Source organism: Epargyreus clarus, unplaced genomic scaffold (assembly GCF_041222505.1).
Source record: "Epargyreus clarus isolate Ecla_fem2 unplaced genomic scaffold, WU_Ecla_fem_2.2 ptg000021l, whole genome shotgun sequence".
NCBI classification, from domain to species: domain Eukaryota; kingdom Metazoa; phylum Arthropoda; class Insecta; order Lepidoptera; family Hesperiidae; genus Epargyreus; species Epargyreus clarus.
Genome location: NW_027332228.1, coordinates 16,709,980 through 16,718,088, shown reverse-complemented (window position 1 = coordinate 16,718,088; position 8,109 = coordinate 16,709,980).

The following is an 8,109-nucleotide window of genomic DNA, read 5'->3' as shown; positions in this document are numbered from 1 at the left end:
GGCTTAACATATCCCCCAAAGCACGGAATTTTCCAAGAAACACCATTAGCGATCACCCGACAAACTTTATCCGTATTCCGTATCTGACGTTGCTTAATTTTGTAAACCTGCTGCGGAATTATGCGTGCTAATTAACGGGCTGAGCTTATTATGCCCAGTCGATTTCTAGTTGATTGTTGCATTTGGGTTGCAACAGACAAATTTTATTTTTCGCATGCCAAGGGTGGATTAGCGTAAAGTTAAATCCTAATTAGTGGGGTCACAACTCTTGTACCTCGGCCGCCATCGTGAAAAAATAGTGCAAATCATTTTCACGGTGTATAATTGTCCATACAAATTATCCGTACAATCCGCACAAACTATCTACAGTCGTGTAGAAATATGCCCAACGGATCTCGCAAGTTCTGTCATTAACGGCTAGAAGTAATGAAAACTAGAAAGCGTTAACACTCAACTTACCTATGACGGCATCTAATATCAAGGCAATACATCCAAGATCAAGATCAGTTACGGTCGCAGTTTATTACAATCGTAAATACACATAAAACTTGCTTAAGCATGTTTCACTCACGGCGAGAAAAGAGGTTTTATTCAGACGAATGTTTTTTTTAAATTTTATTTAGGGAAATATATATTATAACATCAAATCGTAATACAATAATAGCCATTTATAAGTTTCCACACATAGAATGAAATAATCCCAGTTTCAAACTTTTATATGATTCGCTGCTGAGCAAAGTTTTTGTCTTACAACGGAACAAGGAGAGTAGCATACTAATAGCGCTGCTTAATTGTATTTTAGTGGTAGACCTCGTTGACCTCGTGACAGCAGGGCAACAATGGATTTGTTAGAATACTATTTCTAGGGTAGTATAAGTAGAGGAGCAGACTTATAAAACGAAAGTCATACGATTAATAGCTCAATAATGAGCGACTGGAATATGGTATACGTGACTTCTGTGGGAATGTCGCTCAGAAAATGATTTTATTCAAATTTTATTCAATCTGTTCTATGTATGACTTACACACAAAGGTATTTAAGGACAATGTGATTACTAATAATAATATGGACTATTTCTGAATAAAATGCAAATAAATAATTAAAAAGCTAATAAATGACGTAGCAAAGAAAGTGTTACTATTTAAATGCGATGTTTATTTTGTTGGTGACAGGCAACACATGCAAAGTTAATTTTCTAACTAAGCGTTTTTCTACTTTTGTAAGAGCGATATATAAATACTTGTTGTATTTACTATATATGTAATAAGTATTTTGTCCAAATAAGTATTTTAGGTTAATCAATAATTAAGGATATATGGATAACTATTAAATGTGCGATACGCACACATACACACATACAGTGGTCGCTATATGAACGTGGCAGATCTTAGGTAAAATTCTTAACAACCATAAATTATGCATATAACGTAATTATATAATACATATAAAATAAAATTAAACGCGCAGTGTGTAAACAGCTTTAGAACAATATTAAGGATGCTTCAGTTCTGTTTATTAGGTGCGAAGACGTTTATGTTACGACTAAAGATACGGCACCTTGACTTAACCTTTCCTTGGGCTTAATAAGGCACTGTAGGTATGTTGTAGGATGGCTGCAATTGGATGATAATACTTCTAGTTTGCAAATAGTAATCAAACCGAGATTGGATTTCTTTTAACTACATGTGGTGTGACTTTCCTAAATTTTCCAAGATGGCGCCATACGAACGTACGTCTGAATCACGTTATAGAACTTTTCTATAACGATAGTTTTCCTTTGCCAAATACTTTTTTGTATTTATAAAACAGTTACTGCCAAAATGTAGACGAATCTAACAACACCTCATATTTTTATAACACCCATACTAGGATTCCCAGTACCGTGGGTGCTATGGATACATATAGAGAAAAATATACAGATATCCAGACCCAGAAATAGAAACCGAAATTCATCATTTAAAATCTGTCTGTCTGGAGATCGAACACGGGATCGTCTGCGTCTCAGACCAGTGTAGTGACCGCCCCGCCATGCAGGTCGTCTTATTAATTATGTTAAAAACAGTTAAACTGTTGGGGCGTGCCAAATACATACATTCATAATATATGCTATGGTACACTTGAAAAAAACATTACCTTCCGTATTCTTGAAAAAGTGTCCCCATTTTGCGGAATATTTGATTAAATTCGTACTAATGATTTGTTCAAACTTTTAAGACTTCGCGACTTGTAACTTTCCTTCCTGTTTGTCCCGATTGCAACAAAAATATTTGTCGACCTCATAAAATTTTCAACACACCGCAACTTATTCCACAATAATTATATCCCTTTAACGACCCTTATCTTTCTCAGCTGACATATTTGTTCACATACGAGTATAATTGTTTTTGTGGTAAATTTAAGGGCTCGTTGTTAAATATGAAGGTTAAACGAATACCTAGTATTTTCTGTTATTTCAGACGTATGTTATAAAAGCGACCATTTAACGGTTACTCGGGTGAGTGATCAACCCGTATCAAATGTTTTTAAACCAAATAAGATTAAACGGCCAATGATAACAACTGAGACCAGCGTAACTGGGGTCATGAGTAAGATTTGAATTTTGCGACCCTAGCAAGATTTTAAGAGTGCGCCCTCAGGTAAGATTTATGCTAATCAACCAAGTTAAAAAATCTTGTTGACCTTTTGCTTTGCCAATTATGTAATTTGTAAGGTAAAACCAGTATTGTTCCATCAGCGAGGTACTACCACCGCCGGTAGCATTAGCAGTCCATGGGTGAGCATTCACCATAAGATAGATTGCATGCTTGTCGGCTATTTCATTAAATAAAGATAAAATAAAATAGATAACATATTTTATTTTGTACATATGGGGCAGTAGCATCAGCATCTCTGATTATGACGCTGGCTGATGAATCATAGAACCAATTTCCTACCACACCGCAACTTTATATATATATTTCTTATGTGCATGTGTATGTCACTGGACTCCTCCTAAACGACTGGACTGATCTTGTTGAAATTTGTTGTGTGTGTTCAAGGGGACTTGAGAATGGTTTAGATTCACAATTTAGTCCGTGGGAAAAGGTTTTTTGATGTGAAACATCTATAGCCGCACGTAAAAAAGATTTCTGGCGTGGCGACGATTACCTTTAACTACATAGACAAATGTTCTATAAGGGACAGAGCTATTAGAACAATGTGATAAAAAAAGACAACTAGTGTTTGACCTTGCGTTTCAAGTGTACGCAAACGTAAATATTGACCATGGAATATAGTGACCAATGATTACTTCAGTCAAAACGGGACATCGATTTTTTTATGTCAAATACTTTTTACTTGAAAAAATATAGTTAGAAATAATAAAAAACACGCTTTTATGATAAAATTAACTAAAAAGTAGAAAATAATTTTCAATCTAGGAATCATTTAAGGAAAAGTAAATAGTATAATTGTGCAAAAAATGTGGGGCGCTTTATGAAAACTGATAAATGGAGCACCCCATGTTTTTTTCACAATTATAATATTTACTGTTACTTAATTGACAATGGCAACGGTTCATTTCGGAGACAAAGGCACGAAGCATCGAAAAAAGGGACTGTCCCGTTAAAAACGGGACGTATGGACGTATATTTCTCATTGATACTCATGCTTGTCAAAGACAATGAAATAATGGAACAGAAGGTAAAAAATGTCCAGAACTGTCGATAATAGTTTTAGTACATCGTTTACGTAGAAATGTTATAGTACAGTTTAACTAAATAAATTATTATTATATAAATATATAATTTGATGAAAGAATGTATCTATACAGATGTATCGACTGGTTTAAAATATACGATTTAAAAATTGTTTATATTTATTATCGTATATTAGTAAAGATTACTCACTCCTAACAAGAAAATGTACCCAGTTTTGAGAATTGAAATAGTTGCGTAAAAAAGTTTTGCCACGTCTCCGTGCTAAAATGTCCCTAAAATATTTGAAATAAATATTTATCTATTATGTAAATTACGCAGTATTAGTTATTTATTTGTAAATTTTCTCTAAAAATGTTTTTATTTGTCAAGAATTCAAAAAAAACTTACTAATAAGCCGTTTGTGGCTTCATTCAATTTCAAGGCGGCGAAGTATCTTTACTAATTTATGTTTATTATTTTCAGTTTTATTTTACACACGACCATTAATTGCAAAGTTGTGTACATTTTATAAATGTACTAGCTGACCCAGCAAACATTGTGTTGCCATATAAATAAAAAAATGTTAAGGGTGAACAACCCTTATCACTTAAGAGATATGAAAAATAGATAGATAGTAGCCAATTCTCAGACTTACTGAATATGCATATAAATTTTGATGAAAATCAGTAAGAGCGTTTCGCAGGAGTACAGTAACTAACATCGTGACATGCGAATTTTATATAATCTTACCGTGGTCTTTTTGAGGATTAATTTCTGGCTATACAAAGATTGTTTATTAAATTATGTTTAGGTTAATTTATTCAATTAAAGAAATTTTAAAATACCGTATACTATCCTATATAAATTTTATGGTAATATTTTTTATTATTTACCACAGATATCGAAGAAAATTTAGAGATTAGGATACAGAATTTCCCATATATCGATTTTATTTTATTAAAATAAACTATAAAAAGTTATATTTTGACTAAAACACACTAATATAAAAATTAAGCAGTGGGATCTTAAACTATAACATACACGTATGAACATCGTGAGCTTCAATAAAATGTCACTTCTGTTCTGTTGATCTATGGTCATAGATCAATGAAAATTTTTTCATTGATCTATGACAGTTCAATTCAATCAATGAAAGTTTTTGTCAATGAAAGTGATAAAGACGCAAAATGCATGGTCATGCATTTTGCGTCTTTATCACTTTCATTGACAAAAACATACTTTGTCTCTTTCTGGTTACTCATGTAATCATGGCGGATCGAACACGAAAAATAAACAAAATTTAATAATTTCTCTTCATTTACGTGTGATAGGTGATTCCATGAATCTTGTTTCTTTTTCGAGCATAATTTTTGCATTTATGCATTGCACAAGAAGGCATTTTGAGGCTTAAATTCAAAATAATGACGTTTAACGTGTTCAGTGACATTCGTGTGTATTACTACGCCGCGCGAGAGCGACTGGAGTCGTTTTAACTCGTTTTACACCACTTGACGTATTTTGTATGTTTTAAGTATTGCCCGCTTATTTTTCTGATAATAAAATGTCTGACCGTGATAATTTAGAGAGTGAAAGTGATCAGCCTTCTGCAAAGAAAGCAAAATCACACTATGACACACCATCAAGTCATCAGTAAGTTAATTATTTTTTTATAATTAAAGTATGAATTTATCTGTGCATTAAGCACGCGTATATTTGGTGTGTTTTGAGCGCCAGCAAATGTAAAATCTACTATCTTGGTAGATTAAAATTCACATAAAAATCATTGCATACAATGTTTTTAAATTATTAATTAATTTTAATGTCATTCTTCTCAGAGAATAAATTTATTAAGACTGACAGAATTGTATTTCAAAATCAGCTGATGGCATGCAGCGCACGAAAGTTTTTTCTTATTTGTTATAAATATGAACATTAAAAAATTAATTAATTTTTCTAATCATAGTGGCATTTATTGTGAAACATTCATTATTGATACTTATAATTTACGATTTTAGTAATATATTGAAATAACTAGCTAAGATTCTTGAGTTTACTAATATATTGGAGCCAATTTATTTTTTTCTGTATATTTTAATAACATATTTTTGATGTGAAACATCTATAGCCGCACGTAAAACCGATTTCTGGCGTGGCGACGCATGCCGTGGCCACGCTATACGATGGTATATATATACAGTCTATATGCAGTAGTGTGAACGGTGTGGCGACGCGTCGCCATGCACAAACTATTACCGAAGTCACTGATTAAACGAATTAAGTAGTCACGATTTGAAATAAATTCGTAAATTTTTGTATTTAATGAAAATAAATGTTTATTCAATAAATAGTCATCGTTATCTGGCAAAAAATCGTAATATTTTATTTTATCATTATGACATATTTAGTTCCTATCACAATATGTTCTTTTCTGCGTATTACTTTTACAAAATAATGTCGATGTTTCACATCTGCCAGGCGTCCCGTGACGGCTCACATTTTTTTTTAATTATTAATTTTATTTATATGGCAACACAACGTTTACCGGGTCAGCTAGTATTATATACTTTTGAAGATCGGTCACAGTCTAAATACTTCATAATGTAATCAATACTCAAATTTAACTTAAGTTATTATATACATTGCTTTTATTTATATTTTATTTAAACTAAAACCTTGACATTCATCATTAAAATAATATGCTAACTTTAAATATTTAGATTTTGATTTCTTGTTATTACATAGTTAATTCATTTACTGCTCTATTAACTCTAATTTCTCAATAATTTCGTCTTACTAACGCTAATTAACAAATTAATTACACAGCTCAAGTCTACGTTCATTAATGGTTTAAATTGTAACTGACTAAGGCTCTTCAACGCTAATGAAAACGCCAAAAAAGGTAACCTGTAGACCTATTAATCCTACAGATCTTACAAATGAGAAAGGTTCGATTAGGTTAGGTTAGGTTAGGTTCAGTTAATTATACAATTTACGGTTCCTTAATTGATTCCTAGATTGAAAATTATTTTCTACTTTTTAGTTGATTTTATCATAAAATAGTGTTTTTTAGTTTTTTGAACTATACTTATTTTATTAATTTTTAGTATTTGTTGTTATAGCGACCATCATTATGCACCGTCTGTAAAAAAATCAAGTGTCTTTCTATTACGGTTTAAGAGACAAAGCCCTGTGACTCACGAACAGACAGCGGAGGGTTTCGTTTTATCCTTTGAGTACGGAATCCTAAAAATCATTCTACAAGATGGCATTATAGACATGTTTTAGTACATTTGAGTTATAGGGAAATAACATTATTATTTTTCAAAACTAAAATCTCATCTCATCAATCTAGTAACTTTGCATGAACTTTCCCTAAGGCGCTTTCTCTCGCCTCGAAAATCGTTAATCCTGAGGATGTAGATAAGGACAATGGTACAAAAATATTAAAATCGTGTATTGTCCACGGTTTTTGATAATTCTTCAAAATTTTGAATTTAACTGAACGTTCAAAGTGGTCAGAAATCGGATTCAAAGATTCCGTTACTTGTTACTTACATACATACCTACTTATATACATACATACAACCCAAGCTAATAAAACCATGTTAATATATTTCATATAAAATATAGCCTATGTTACTCGTGGATAATGTAGCTTTCGAATGGTGAAAGAATTTTTAAAATCGGTCCAGTAGTTTTTGAGCCTATTCATTACAATCAAACAAATAAACAAAGTTTTCCTCTTTATAATATTAGTATAGATATACTACAGTCCAGTGGTATCTACCTGCATAAGGTTTGCAAATTACCAAATTATTAGATATTAATCAAAATTAATTACAATTTGTATTACGCCTGAATGTCATTAAGTTAGTTAATAATAATCGTTAAATATCATGAAATCAATAATAAAATTAAATAGTCAAATGTAGCCATTTGGAGACTCCCATTGCTTATTCTGGCTTTACACTGGTAAGCGTTCCAACCACGATCCACTGTGATTCGGATTGCACGTTTTATTTTTTTTGCCACATACGGTCAAGATATGACATAAACTTCTTCCTTAAGTATTTTCGCGGCATTATGACATAGGCCCTTAAAAGAAGGCACGAAGTCTTCTCCTCCAAAGAATCCTCTGTTATTACGAATGAAGGAGAAAACCTTACGTTTTCCTTATTTCCTTCCTTACCTTACATATGCCTTAACTTTAGGTTTCATTAGTTTCGTTATTGCAACTAAAAGTGGGCTTCCGAGGTTGCGGAGGTAAGATTGGGAGGTCGAGCCGTCCGGCAAGCAACTCCGGGAAAGTCGGCGGTGTGTGTGGTCGCATACCGTCGAAAACACCAGACGGAGTGGCGAGTCCTGAAGCTCGCCTAGGCGGAGCCCGAAGGGGCAACGCGTTCAGAGGATTCCGATTGCGTTCTGTAGAAG